General features: G+C 32.1%; 1 protein-coding gene across 2 annotated transcripts in view; it reads left to right on the top strand.

Annotated features, from left to right (window-relative positions):
- The first annotated feature begins 239 nt into the window (after window positions 1-239).
- Window positions 240-15,554, top strand: part of LOC108361748 (ATP-binding cassette sub-family G member 4) — a 47,737-nt gene continuing 32,422 nt past the window's right edge. The window contains exons 1-2 of one of the 2 annotated variants that reach the window (XM_017614478.1): window positions 240-288; window positions 382-572. The gene's annotated coding sequence lies outside the window, so the exon portion shown is untranslated. Of the gene's footprint in view, window positions 573-15,554 lie in introns of both variants that reach the window. The other variant, XM_017614477.1, reaches the window with a different exon arrangement.

Genomic DNA, 15,554 nt, shown 5'->3' on the forward strand with positions numbered 1-15,554 from the left:
CTTTCTTTTGCTTCTCTACGATTTCTTTGAGCGTGTCTCACCACAACCACACTTCCATCGCCATATCACCATCATCACCGTTTACCCCCCCCCCCCCCCCCCCCNCCCACCAGTTGGTCGCATTAAAATATTTCATTCCGATTTTTTTTTTTGCGTCTTTTCATTTCAAATTTTATGCCGCACTTAAATCGCTTGTTGGTATTTTGACGGTTTGTGTTTTCAGTTAGCTTTCGTCGGTCAATGCAACAAGTCGCGGCAACATTTCATTCAGTTGGCATAGACGTGAGCGTGAGTGTGTGTTTGTGTTTGTGTGGCAAAGCTGCAAGTTGCAAGTGCAGGCAATTTTCTTTCGTTTTCTCTCAATTTTCTATTGGTGCTTAGAAATCAAATATGTACAGCAATAATACAAATACATAGATTTATAAATGAAAGGTGTGTGCAACATGTTGTTGTAGCGCAAAGTAAGAAGGTCAAGCGGTGAAAAAAAAAACCCATCAAAGAAAGAAAATATAAAAACATTACCATTCCCGTTGTATGCGAATTCGCACTCGCCGTGGGTAAGACTTTCCAAGGTACGTTTTTTAAATTTGTTCTGTTTATTTATTTATTTACTTTGCACTTTACTATTGACTTCTGCTAAGTACGTACTTAAATAATAAAGGGCTATACATTTTACTACATTTTGTAAGGAATTCTTAAGTGGCAATACTCTTTATTAGCTTGTAAGCAAAATTAGTATTCAGTAGCACATTAAAAAACAAGAAAACAGTTTCTACAAATTAAATTAAATTAAAAAAATATAAATATTTTTCTTCTTAAAACAATATCCAACATCTAAAACTCAAAAGAAAATCTAATTAAAAAAATATAACTAAATTAAATAAAATAAGTTTCCAAAAATTAAATTAACCCTTTCCGTTGATTTGTGTAATATAAACGACATTTCATATGGCTGCTACTAAAATGCGACTGATTAACTGCCGTTTCATCTTTTTCATTTTGAATTTGTCCTATTTTCATTGGAAAGCTGTCTAATTAGTAGCATTCTAGAAATTAGTTGCAACAAAATTTGTTTTTATAGTTTTTTTTTCAAGTTTTAATGTTTTGCCTATACCACAGAATAAATAAATGTGATAACCAGAATAACTTTTTAAAATCAAAACCACTGTTTTTTGTTTATATTTCACTGAAACCATACGAAAATAAATCTAAATTTTACTTAGTAGTTTTTAATCTTTATTTATGGTTTTAACAATTTTTTTTTTCAAATTTTGAGGTGCCCTGTTAAATATATATCCGGCAAGCTATAACTTTGGAACGATAAACTTTCCACAAAAAAAAATATTTTTCTCAGCTTCAGGGGGTTGACTTTTCCTGATATAAAAATTTTTAGATTTTAGCTTACCGTAAAATTTTTTCGGCACGGAAAGGGTTAAATTCAACACATATTTTTCTTTTTAGTGAAATTTTAAAACTAGAAGAAAATATAATGCAACCAAAACAAATAAATTTATAAAATAAAAAAAAGATCTGTTTAAAGAAGAAAATAAATGAAAAATAAATCTGCAGCCCGAGGTTTCCAGCCTATAGCATCATGAGCTATAATCGGCCTGACGACTAAGGTTTACATGGAATGACGTTCGGCGACGATGTATAGTTTTTCCCGAAGGCCCTTCTTCAAGTACATATAGGTCTTTCTTTAAAGGATAATTCCTGAGCATTTTCCTGGGATAAAATATTCAAGTACCCAAGTACCGATTCCATCTGCTCACTAATTGTCGACAAGGATTCCTCCTTACAGAGATTCCCAAAATAGTTGATAACACACCTCCCTGCGGAGTGTCCATTGCAGTGTTCGTTTAATTATTCGATTCATTTTCGAAACTGCCAGGTATTGACTGAACTAAGGTAAACGGCTAGCAAAATAAGGACCTGAAATTTCGAGACCATGAAATGGATAACCCTTTAGATACAAAATATATTTAAACAACTGCACGCGTTTGTTTGTATAGCATTAAGATGCTAATATGTACAGACATACATATCTACTTGCATACGAGTACTCGATGTGAGTTCATTCAACTGTAACGAGTTAGTAGCGTGTTAGTGTAACGCAAATTCAAAATTTCGCCGACAACAATTGGTTCCTATTGGTTTCGCTTCGTAAAAGTACGTTTGTGTGAAAGTTTCTATTTTTTGTGAATTACTGTATATTTGCATTGCATGTCGTATGTGCATATAACTGTTGACACATACATAAGTTCATAGATACAATCACTTAATAAACGGGTCAGAGCTGATACGAATATTTAATGATGGAAGCGTACTCACCTTAATTTTATTTGTATTCAATTTGGCTTGCTCCCGTTTCTTCGGATTTTTATTATTAACAACCGGCTGCAATTAAAAAACCCATTTGTTTCCGTACATTAGTTGAAAACATTTTTGCTAAGTATATCGACGAGCTAGAAGTGAAATTATACACATAGTAAATTTCAAACCAAGTACTGCTAAAAGCCTTGTAAGCAAGCTAGAAATAATTTTAGATTCCTCCAGCGAAAGAGAAGTCTCGGACGTAGAATCTGGGGACATTAACAAAATGTGAAATTAAAGCTCGCTTGAAGGCCTATTAATTTTTCATTTTCTCAATTTAATTTTATTTTCCTATTTAGGGGTTATTGTTTTAAAGAGAAGAGTATTTTTTTCATTTAATTTTTGGGGACTTATTGTACTTTTTGCCTTTCTAAATTAATTTAATTTTCTTCTCTTTTTAAGTTTTTTTCTTTTTTAATCCAATTTATTTTCAATTTTTAGATGTTATGGGTTTAGAAAGAAAAATGTATACTTTTTATTTAATTTAGTTTTTAGAAACTTATTTTATGCATTTTTTTTGTTTTTTAAGTAAATTTTTTTTCTTAATTTAATTTTCTTTACATGTTTAGAGGTTATTGTTTTAAAACGAAGAATAATTTTTTGTAATTTCAGTTAATTTTTATGAACTTATGTTATTTTTTGCTTTTTTAAATTGCCTTTGTTGAATTTTCTTTAAGTTTTCAGAATTTATTGTTTAAAAACATACTTTTCATTGCATTTCGTTTTTATTTATTTTTTTATTTAATTTGTTTTCCTTTTTCGGATTTCTTTTTGTATAAATTTTTAGATTTAATTGTTTCAAAATGAAAAATTAATTTTTTATTTCAATTAATTTTTAGGATCTTATTTTTGTCTTTTTTTTATTTAGGTTTATTATAATTTTTAGATTTTATTTAAAAAATAAAAAAAATCGTTTCTTTTTATTTATAAAGTACTACGTTTTTCTTTTCTGACACAATTTTTTTCTGTTTTAGTTTTTGGATTTTATTGTTTTAAGAATAATAAAATATTTATTTTAATTTCATGTAATTTTAAAAAATATTTTTTGCTTATTTTCATTTTGTTTTTTTTTTTTAATTTTATTTACTACTTTTTCTTATTTAAAAAAATATATATGCAAATTTTTTTCTTTCTTTAATTAAATAAACAAAAAAAAAAATTATTAATAAAAGGCGAACAGCATAATGCCAAGGCCTCCTCGTTAGCAAATCGTTTAACTAGTCTTTCAAAGACAGTAAAGAGCTTTCAAGATACATAGTTGCCAGAATTGACAATTGTCTTACGAAAGCCTTTTGTCTTTCGAAACACTGTGGTGAGTTGAAAGATAGTGGCAGAATTGCGCTGTAAAGCACAAATTGCAAAGTCGGATTTTCTTAAAACCCTTTTTTGAGTGGTTTGCGCTGAAACTTTCTTAGTGCCAAAGTTCACAAACTTATGTACGTACATATCATATGCATTTTTAAAGCTACATATCGCACACGGTTTTTAAAATTGCAGTAACTCACAATTTTCCGTTTGTCAGAAAACGCAAAAACTATTGCTGAGCTAGTAGTGTTAATAGCATGGCAAAGGGAAAATTACTGGTTTCTGCAAAAAAAAAAAATACTACACCATCAGCTGTTAGCGGCAAGTATCTAGATACATACATTTCAAGCACGTAATCTCAAAAGTGACAATTTTCGAATTGCTACGCTTTTGTATAACGTGTGCGATATGCATTTAATGTATGACAAATTATACGCCATTTGTTCGCCTTTCGCGCAGCAGCGATTAAAAGTACTTCAAAAGTTGATTGGCTTTTTAAGTCGCAAATAAATTTTCCTCTTTATATACTCTTGCACATACCTATGTACATACATACATACATACATATTCTGTTCGACATTGTTCATGGTACGTAAAGTGCGAATTTTCTGCGTTTTCAACAAAGGCTAGATATGAAAGCACATGGCTGATATACATTTGTACATATATGATAGATAAATGTGCAGATAAATGTGCGCAAGTTTATAAATACCAAGCGTTTATATTGCATATACATTAAGGTGGTCCAAAAATACATTTGAAACAAAAAAGTTAACGACTGAATTTTAATGTTCTCAACCCCTAGGATTGTTCTATTTCGAAAAAAATACTCCTGTATTTTTTCTCAAATAAAAAAAAAATAGTTAGAGACCGCTCAAAGGGCTCAAATTTGGCCATGGGGACGATTTATGAGATTTCAGAGTATAATACCCAATAGCGTATTTTAGCGGACGCATATAAAATAGTCAAGTACCAGGTTGACCGAGCTTTGGATAGCTTAAAAAAAATATTTTGTAAAAAAAAAATTCGATTTCGATAACTATTAAATAAATTTCTTACCCCAAAATTTAAATGGCAACCCTATTCCGAAATCCGCTGTGATGAATGGTACCTATCTTGAGCCTATATGTACTGTGTTTAAATAAAAAATGCTGATTGTAATTAACAAAATAAAAATTTGCATAATATAGAAGCGTGGCAGTCCTGATGGAAAATATTTTCTGAACAAAGCTCTCAACTATACCATTCATTTTATATCCATATTGTGATGTTCTAGACTATTAGACACTATTATTCTAAGGGATAACATTTTGAATATAGGAAAACATTTACCTTTTTTTCTAAACAAAAAATTTAATAAATATGCGGTTCAAAATAGGTGGCAACCATATTAAAATTATTTTTTTCAATTAGGGATCTTTAAAACACATTCCATTTGGTACCCATATTATGATGTTTTAATTAATTTGTAGCTAATTTCGAACAGGTGGCAACCTTATGCGAGTCTTCTCGGAGGTAATGCCTATTTAGATAGCCTTAAAATCCAAAACATTATCTGTGTACAAAATTTCATCAAAATCGTTAGAGCCGTTTTCGAGAACCGTATGGATATATATATACATATATATATAGAAGAATTGCTCGTTTAATGTAATAAGATATTAGAAAATATTGTGTATTATTCCTGGAAGTCTCAGTTAAAGTTTGCCGATTGGAAAATATAGATTTTCTAGATCTCTAATAAGATAAAAAAAACTTTTTTTCATATAAAATACCTGGGAATATTTGAGTGCTTTGAGCGACCTCTAGATATTTATTGATTAAAAACAAAACAAGGGTACATTTTTTCGTTGTAGAGCAATCCTTGGGGGTGAAAGCATTCAAATTCCGACTTTACTTTCTTTGGACCACCCTAATATACATGCATATATGCACATTTAAATATTTGCATGCCAATATTGTTTACAATTTAACAATAAGCAAATGCAAAGTAATGCGCAAAAATAATTCCCGCCAAGTGTTTTTGAAAATATGGTTTTGAGAAACAGATGATTATTAACATTGAAATGCCATAATCCAATAAATTTTCTTTCTTATGTTACACATACTTTCCGCTGGCATATTCGCATAGAAAAATACCAAAAACGACCACAAATGCAATAAGATACATGCATACATACATACATACAATCAAAATGTATGAATATAGCAGAGTGGATTGAGTGGCGCAGTCAATTTGCCTCGCTTGTTGCATGCAACATTGCTTCCGTCGAAAGCACGTAGATAAATGAGTGCTTAAAGAGTGCATACGTACACATCAAAAAAATTTCTACCAGTACCTCTACAATTTAAGTTTTTGTGTATCCATATACGAAGTCTGTGCTCGCTCTCAGTAGTCAGTGTTTACTTTTTTATTTATGTATGTAGGGATGAATGTATCTAAGCATACTCAAATTAAAATACCGGCTAGTTGACGAACTTTTGTTTCCACGCTAGGTCAGCTGAGAGAGTATTCAAATTTCGTTGAAAATATTGAGTGAATCTTGTCACACCACCAGTTGTTACAGTGCATGCGAAATGTGGGTAAACATTTAAATACTATATAGGCATAAATCAAATAATTATCTTTTTTAATCTGTTATTTTATGAACTATTGGCGTGTAATCGGCGAGGAACATATGTACATATGCACTAATTTTTAGAAATTTATTTTATTTTCTTATTTGTATTTTTTTTTACTTTATTTTTGGACGGTATCTTCTATTAGGTATTTTAAAATTTCAAAAATTAATTTCATTTAATTTTCAGACGATTTTCTTCTATTTTTACTTAAATTTTTTCTTATTTATTAATTTTATTTTTTTTTTTAATTTTATTATTAGACAAAAAATTTTAATTTCATTTCATTTTTAGCCACTTGTTTAATCCTTCCCTTTTTGATTCAATTTTCTTTAAATTTTTAGATTATATGATTTTAAAAAGATAAATCTATTTTTTTTATTTCTAGCGGTTTTAAGGAAGCTATATTTGTTCTTGGTTTTTTAAATTAAATTTCCTTTTCTTTTTTAATTTAATTTTATATTAGTTTATAGTTTGTATTGTTCAAAAAAGAAAAAATACATATTTTTTAATCCTTTCTTTTTTGATTCATTTTTTTGTTTAATTTTTAGATTATATGATTTTAAAAAAGATAAATCTATTTTTTCAATTTCTAGCGGTTTTAAGGAAGCTATATTTTTTCTTGGTTCTTTAAATTAAATTTCCTTTTCTTTTTTAATTAAATTTTTTTTAGTTAATAATTAATAATTAATAATTAAAAATTAATAATTAATAATTAATAACTATAATTAATAATTAATAATTAATAATTAATAATTAAAAATTAATAATTAATAATTAATAATTAATTTTCGCATTTTCGCCTTGTATTTTTCTATTACAACCAGTAATTGCGTAGAGATAATTCTAATGTACCAGGTGCATATCTATAAATCGTAGTCACTGTGCCCCGTGACTCTTTCACATGTCGACATGTGTGGTGGTGTTCAATTTCCGTGGCATCTGTAGTTTTTTAATTGGAAATTGTTTTTGCGTCGCATCTTCTACTGCCAAGCTGAAGAGGTTTTAAGTAGAATTAAACTTTATTTCGGCAGCCGATTGTTCCAATTAGTTACGCCCGCTTCTATCAGTCCCACGTGGTAAATAGATGCAGCTGACCTCAGTTAGTCCTTAAACTAAAAAAGAACGAAGCTCCTTCTGTTTCTGCCATAACCCAAAACTCATCGCATATTGGTTACCGCTTCTCACAAATGAGTTGCCCGCGTTGCCCAGTTGGCGCGCACAGGGATGCAGAAGTCGGGATTAAGTATAGTCGCTGCAACTGTAACTGCGCTTCCATAAAAACGACGACAAATCCTCACTTTTATTATAGGCATTTTTTAATGGAGCAGAAAGTCGCAATTATTTAGAACAGCTGAACTTTTTGCGATAACGATAGTACAATCTTTCGACATTTGTGTGTGTGTGTTATTTGTTTAGACTGTGCCATATTTTTTATTTAATTACATTTGACTGACTTCAGTCTGATAATACGCCACGTCCCTAAATGCCTTTACTCCGTAAGCCCGACAGTGTGTGTACTACGAAATGTCGATACAAGAGTATAGATGAACATACATACATACATATGTGCATAAGAATTCCCATTAGATGTTATGCGCCAAAGCTGGCGTTTCTACGTCACATCTGTATATACTACGAGAACTCAAATTCTATTTGCTTTATTTCGTGTTTCAATATTTTATTAAAGTAGAGCGCACGGTTGTTGATAATTTCTTAAAGCAGTCATATCATTATATTCGTACATAAACACATTTTCATTTAAGTACGAACACTTGCGGTTGCACACCCACCCAGTAAGCAAAAAGGTTTCAAAGAATAAAAGCAACTCGATACGAAGAACACATCACAGTGAAATTTAATGAAATGCTTAACCATATACGTTCTTTTAATACTTATTTATTTATTCATTGCAAGCAAATGCCTTAAAATGAGTACATACCATTTCTAAATATAAATAACGAAAATTTACAGCTGTGTGTGGGGTGAAGGAGAAAATAAAAGTATATGAATGATACTCGTACGTATAAACCTCAAGGAAGAACAGTTTCAGATTTCTTTACGTACCAGAGTCCAGCAAAAAAAAAAAACTTGATTGCAGATGTCCTCTAAAGCTAAGTGTACAAAACAGTTGGACAAAAATCTCGCTAGAGACGCATAAATACTCAATAGAACTCTACGATAGACTCACCTACAAAGTCTACGTGAGAGTTATTTAGCAAGACTTTTTCGCCGTGTCCAGTCTTGACAAAGAATTTCATTACATGTGCATAAACATAAATAATAAATAATTATGAAATCTGAGATTGATTAATACATTTTTAAAAACTTTATAGCAGTTTAAGAATGTTTTCATCACGCATGGCGGAATGCTCGCATTTCCTAAAAGAGATAGCTTACTTGGCACAGGAGTATACTAACACGCTGCGTTTTGCAGTTCAATAAATTTTAGTATGTTTAAGAGCAAACGGTGTTGTGCATTTTCTTCCATATAAAATATGCTCGACAATATTGGTGTCAGACGAAGAAGGTTTCAAAAGATTTTAGTTTAAAAACATTTTGAAGAGGGTTGCCAACTGTTTTTAAATTGGAACTAAGTTAACTGATACATATGTATGTATATAAAAAATAATAAAATATGAGTGACAAACGAAAGTTAAGAAATCTTAGCTTAAGTATTTAGAATATTTGTGACGGGTATCAAGAGGATTGTTGTGTTTAAAAAAATTAAATTCCAATTACTTAATAATGTAAAACATAAGTAGGCATAACTCGAAATGGGTTTAAAACGTGTTTGAAAAAACAAGTTCAACTTAATTCAACAGTTAATTTAAACATCTATCACAATGTCAGACGAAAGAGATTTGGGGTATTCCAAAGTAATGGGCGGGGCATTTTAACTCGTTTTTGCTCAAACTTTTAGTAACTTTTCTTTAACCATTGATTTTACAAGCGTCAAACTGTTTACACTTGAAGCCAGATATCAGTTTATTACGAAACTGATAATGTATAAAACTTAGTTATATAATTTACACAGAAATTTAACATTTTCCAAGTGTGATGGGCGGAACAACGATGACACCCACTTCTTTGAGTTGTTGGATTCGTTTCCCAATTTTAGACAAACTATAAATATTTCGTTCATAGCGGCTTTCTCGAATGTAGTTAGTAGAATGTTTATGGCATGATTATATTTTAAAATACAAAAAAAAAACTATTTTAGCTTGTGACGGGTGGTGCAACATTTTGTGATGAGTGGAACGAGTCACCCTTGAGGACACATAGTTCGTGGCTAAGTGGGGTGGGCTACAAGTTCGCCTCAAGCTATGGGCACGCCAGAATTCTGAAAGGCTTCGGGTTCCTACCGACACGGACAGACCACTGCACGGTGGTTCTGGGTCCGAATGGATCTTTTACCACCCACATTCATGCGAGAGGAGACTGGAAGGGGTGCAGTATCTGGAATCGAGGACCTTTAAATTTATTTACAGATGGATCGAAGCAGAATGGGAAGGTGGGTGGAGGTGTCTTCTGCGAAGAACTCTCCATCAACCGGAAATTTAGGTTAGCGGATCACTGCAGTGTTTTCCAGGCTGAGGTGGCCGCAATAAAAGAGGCTTCGGAATGGTTGCTCTCTAGTGTAATGTCTGCGAAGGAGGTGAATTCTGACATTAAAGCAGCCATCAAGGCTCTTGGCTCCCTGACGCTGCGTTCGAAAACGGTGAGGGAGTGTTTGACTTCAATATCGACAGCATGGCTGATGAGCTCGCAAGACAGGGAACCCTCGAGGAATTACTTCCGGATAGGGAGGGTCTGGTGGCTCCCCTGACCTAGTGTGCTCTGCTTCTGGACAGATGGTCGTTTAGTCAGCTCAGCGAGCGGCGGACGAAGGCCTTGGAGTGCAAGGTGGCAAAATATTTCTGGCCACAGGTGTACCGGAGGTGGTCCGGGGAGCTCTTAAGACTAATCAACTGCATCTCTCACTATTGGTGGGAGTGCTTACCGGTCACTGTGTGATTGGTAATCATGCCGTAAGGCTGAATGTCATGGATAACCCTTACTGCACCAGCTGCATAGAGGACGATGAGGTGGAATCATCTCAACAGCTGCTGCTCTGTCCCCTGCCTTTGCGAGCCTAAGGTTTAAGCACGCTCCCGATGAGATCTCGGAAGTGGACATCAATCGGCCGAAGAGCTTCGTTGCAAGCACGGAGCGTTTCTCCGACAAAAAGCCATAGGTGTTGTCGTTCTACCTTAGCTTCCCCCTCTTTCCCCTACCCATGCACTCTCTTTCTCCGGTATCCCTGCATGCTTTTCCCTCTCCCCTCTAAGGGCATCACAATGGACAGCTCAGTCGAGTCCAAGTGTGCCTCCAAATACGGAGGCCGCCCGTCTACCAAACCTAGCGTAACCTAAAATGGGATGTCAAATTAATGACCTTGACCTGTAGATTTGCGACAAGGTTTTTTTTTTGAAGCTAAAACTTTTTTTCGAGCCGCTTGTAACTCTGACCATTTAAAATATTTTTGAAATTCAATTTGGGGCATTTTAACGCCAAGCGCGTTTAGTAGTAAATTGTTATTAAGTAAAAAAAAATAATCCATAAATATCATTATAAGACAAAATGTGCAAATTTACCAATTTTGAGTTAATGAGTTCACTTGATTGACCTTTGAATGTTCTATGTTATACCAAAACCCAGACCACCATGCATACAGGAAACCATATATTTTACATACATACATACATACACATTTCAATTACAAGAATGTAGAGTTAAGTCGCATTAAAAAAGACTTTCAAACTTGATTTCCCAACATTTTAATTTTTACACATTCATTTTTCTGACATAAGGGGGGACAATATCAAATTAGTTTTTAGTTTAGTGAAATTCACACCTTATTACTCGCTGGGTTGGTAAGATTACTCACAGAAGTTGTGCTATTGCGGCCGCTATTACAGTTCCCATTGCTATATTGTAGTTGTTGCCTCTGCTGCCGCCGCCTCAATTGACAGTTGGAAAAGATACTAAATAAGCAAAGTTTTCAGTTTGATTTTTCAACGCGCCACGAACGAACGCCGCGCGCCTGACAAGTACTGTGTATGTGCCCAATCGACCCACCTCGATCGTCTAGCTGTCCGTTAGTTAGCACATGTGTATGTACGCGTAATTAGTTGTCTGACTTTAACTGACCGATAATAAATTGATACGCGCCACAGTCAATATTTTATTTCGTATTTGTATCTCCAGTACGTTACGTGCATAAATCGCGCTTCTTCGCTACGCTACGCTACGATAGTGTGAGATCTACATTCATTCATTATCTATGAACTAAAGTACACACGAGTATGCGCAATATCTCTTTATACATTTGATTACTTCCGTGGCGTGAACGCCGCTAAAATAGGGAACTGTGCAGTGATAAGAAATGCATAAATTGATAAATCAGTAATTTTTTTTTTTTGAAAAAAACTTTTAGTGAATAGGCGTTAAATTGTTTGTCACGGAAATCCGCATGAAGCTGTTGTTGTTGACATATAAATGCACATAAAACAAAGATAACACACATTTTACAGTTATTAAGATTGGATTGGATTTTTCTTATCAGCAAACATAAGCTGAACTTAGTGTACCCAATAGTGAATATTAAGTGGAAAATAAAAAATAAAAACATAATTTCGACTTGAGCATACAAAGCTGCTGGTTGCTGTTTCTAAGTCGCGAAATTATTCATTAGACACATACATATGTATGTACATATATGTACATGCAAAGTTAAACGACAAAGAAACGAAATACAGACTTATAGAAAATGCTCACAACCCTATCAAAAAAGTCTGCCGCATGAATAAGTGAGTAAATGGAAATTTCATTAAGTATTTAATTTATATTTAAAAGTTCACTTTTCGTATTAAATTATCTTAAATTAAAGCTAAACTTTTTTTATTCCAATTTCATGTAAAAGCTGGGCTTGCTAAAGTGTAGAAAAATTGCAAGAAGAATTGAAATTAAGTAGGTCAAGTGATAATGATGTTAAGTACTTGCGTTGTGAGTTTAGGTAAAAGATTTTGTTGTTGTATAATTTCCAAATTCCCTGCCAAGAAAACTGATTATATATGTGACTTTAAGCATAATTTCTTTCGTGACCTTTTTCACGCTGTACAGTGATGCCAAACTGGAATTTACTGTTAAAAAGAGCCTTAATTTTTGAACTGGCTTAATTAATTGCAAAACACATGACAAGCACACTTTATATATGGAAGAAAATTCCTAGCATCGTCACTTGAAACGTGTACTAAAATTAAATGGGTAATAAAATAAAACTGCATTCTTTAAATTTTTCTAAAAATTCTGATTTAAAAGTTGGAAATTTTCGTGAAAATTTTAACGTTTACACTTTTACCTGTGCAATTTTTTTTTTTGTTTTGTGGGAACTTGATAATTGTTTTCGACTGGTTTTTATTAAATAAAATAATAAAAAATGGAGAGTTGCGACCTCTTTGAAAAATTGTCACTAATGAAATTGATAAAATAAATTAAAGATTGCAATTTTATTATCAAACTTATGAGGATTCAGAAAGCTTAATTTGGAATATATATATTTAAGAGGGTTGCCACATGTTTCTAAAATTTAATTCAATTAAATTGATAAGATACATAACGTCGTTTAAAGTACAAAACCGCGTATCAAGATAATGCAAAGCTTCATATGTGAGTTTACATAAATTATTTGTTAGAGAGTAAAAACACTCATATTTCAAAATGGTTCTCTTTTTATAGAGAAATCGCGTTTTTGGCTAGTATATTTCAGAACGAATGGATAAGGATTGAGCCAAGATCTTGTGTGAGCAAATCCAATTTTTGGTGTGTCCCATAGAATCCAAGCAAAAACTTTTCTTTTTTTTAGTAAGCGTTAACTTTTTATATCGTTGGAGTAACGCATTACAATGTGACTCAAGACAAAATTTTTCACTTTCTCGTTTACCCACTGCATTACAACATTTTACAATTTATCGCTTACATGCGCAGGTTAAAGTAATGTGCTCTGTAATCTAGAACGTATTTGTTGAATTTAGAAAAGTACTTACCTACCAATCGAGATGCACCACTCACCTTCTAGTTTACAAAACGCATTACTTTAAGGCATGTCATTGAAGGTAAGCAAGAAATTGTAAATTCTTTTAATTCATAAGAGAAAAATATTTTTTTATAAAAAAGAAATCCACAAAGTCCCGCTTTCAATTTAATTATTTTTTTTTATTTCATGTTTATCATATTTTAATTTTATAAAATTTGTTTCCTGTTTCTTTTTTTTAAATTTTATTCTTTACCCGGGCCTCTGACATTCAGCAAAGCCTGGAACAATTGAACCCCCCACCTTCTAACCGCTCGGCAGGCCTACAGTTGGCGCTATCCTAAACCAACCTCAAGTATAGGTAATTTTCCAGTTCTCTTTGGTAATCTCCAATGCAACTCCATACTTCAAAGGCAAAGCTAGAAAGTAATCTTTCTATCTACTTCTAAATGAAATCGCACCTATCCCAGGTTGTTTATGTGGTTTTATTTCATAGCAGAATTTTAAATTTAAAATTTTTTTAAATTTAAATTTTTTTATTTAAAAAATAGTTAAGAATAGAAAATGGTTAAATAAACAGCGTAAAGCGTCTCCTGAAAATACACAAAGTTTTCCGATCAAAAAATATTGTTTTTTTCCATATAAAATTCATAGAAAACTTTGCGCGCTTTGAGCGATCTCTAAATATTTTTCAAAATAAAAAACATGGGTATTATTTTTAGCGGTATAGAAAAATCCTAGGGGTGAGAGCATTTAAATTCCGACTTTGCTTTTTTTTGGACCACCCTAATGAACATGCTATCACAAATAAGGTATGTTGTATAAGGTATGTATTTTTACAAAACAACTACATACTTATTTCATGTCGCTTAAAATTACCCGGTTCGTGGACGAAAGGTGTGAATTGAGTTTCAAACTGGCATAAAAAAATAAATTTAACAAAAAATAAAAATAAAAAATAAAAGTCCAATATACATGCATACTTAACTGAATTCATTCATTACATTAATGCTTGTGTTAATTATTTATGTACATATTTACAAACCTTACGAGTTCAAGATTGTCTAAAGTCACGTATTGAACAGCGACTACTTACTGAACGGAAGGTATGTAATTGGAAAAAAATATATAAAATTAAGTGCCTTAAAGAAGAAAAGAAAAATGACTTAACATTTTTCGTTATTCTAGGGAATCAACCTACAAACAAAAAAGTTTAAACCTCAAAGAAAGGAATAAAAATTTAATAAATATTTCTTGGTATTCTAGGAATTTAACCACTCAACTTTCCTTATACGGGCTGAGACTACTTTTTTCGTATATTTGTTTACTTTAATTAAATAAAGTGTGACGCCGCAATCTTCATTAGCATCGGCAGACAAGTGATTGATTATATTGTGTACTCTCATACATATGTAAATTTAAGTAAACAGACAAACTACAACTAGGCAAAGTTTCTGATCAACACTGACATTAGAGATGTATAAAAAAGGAACAGTCCAGCGCCTTCGTCTTGGTCTGCAGGCTGTATCGGAGATACAGCCGCTATATTTAAACGTAGAATACGTGGTATGGTTAAGAGCATATCCAAGTCAAAAACGAAATCACACACTAGGAAAAAAAGGGTTTTTCCAAAATTTTACAAATTTACATACTTCTAAGTGAAAAGAACTCAATGAGAATATTATTTTTATTTTATACCATTGTTTTTTTCTACAGCTTTGTTTTTATTTTTATGTTTATCATATTCTTCATATACATATTCCCCTTCACCTTTGCACTTATACATATAAGTAAAGTGTTTAAATTTACCTTGGTCTTCATGTTTGCCTCTATCTTTACTCAACTTTGTTTTTGTGTTTGTTTTTACCTTGGCCTTTATCCTTTTCTTTATCTATGTACGTCCTCACCTTTACTTTTATTCTTGGATTGGACTTTTTCTAAATGTTGTTTCACTTCGAAAAGTCTTCGCGTATTATGCATACATGTGTTCATATATGTATGTACATATATAATATGTATGTACATATGTATGTATAGACATACATAGATTACTAAAGTTAAAGATAAGTGTTTGCACAATGATGACGAGGTGATTTTGTATGGAAAATCATTTATGCCCATATATTTGAATAAAATAAACATATATAGAAGATATCAACCAATACTTCCCATATACCAAACG

This window comes from Rhagoletis zephyria, unplaced genomic scaffold (assembly GCF_001687245.7).
Source record: "Rhagoletis zephyria isolate East Lansing unplaced genomic scaffold, Rhagoletis_zephyria_1.1 Rzeph_scaffold_00834, whole genome shotgun sequence".
NCBI classification, from domain to species: Eukaryota; Metazoa; Arthropoda; class Insecta; order Diptera; family Tephritidae; genus Rhagoletis; species Rhagoletis zephyria.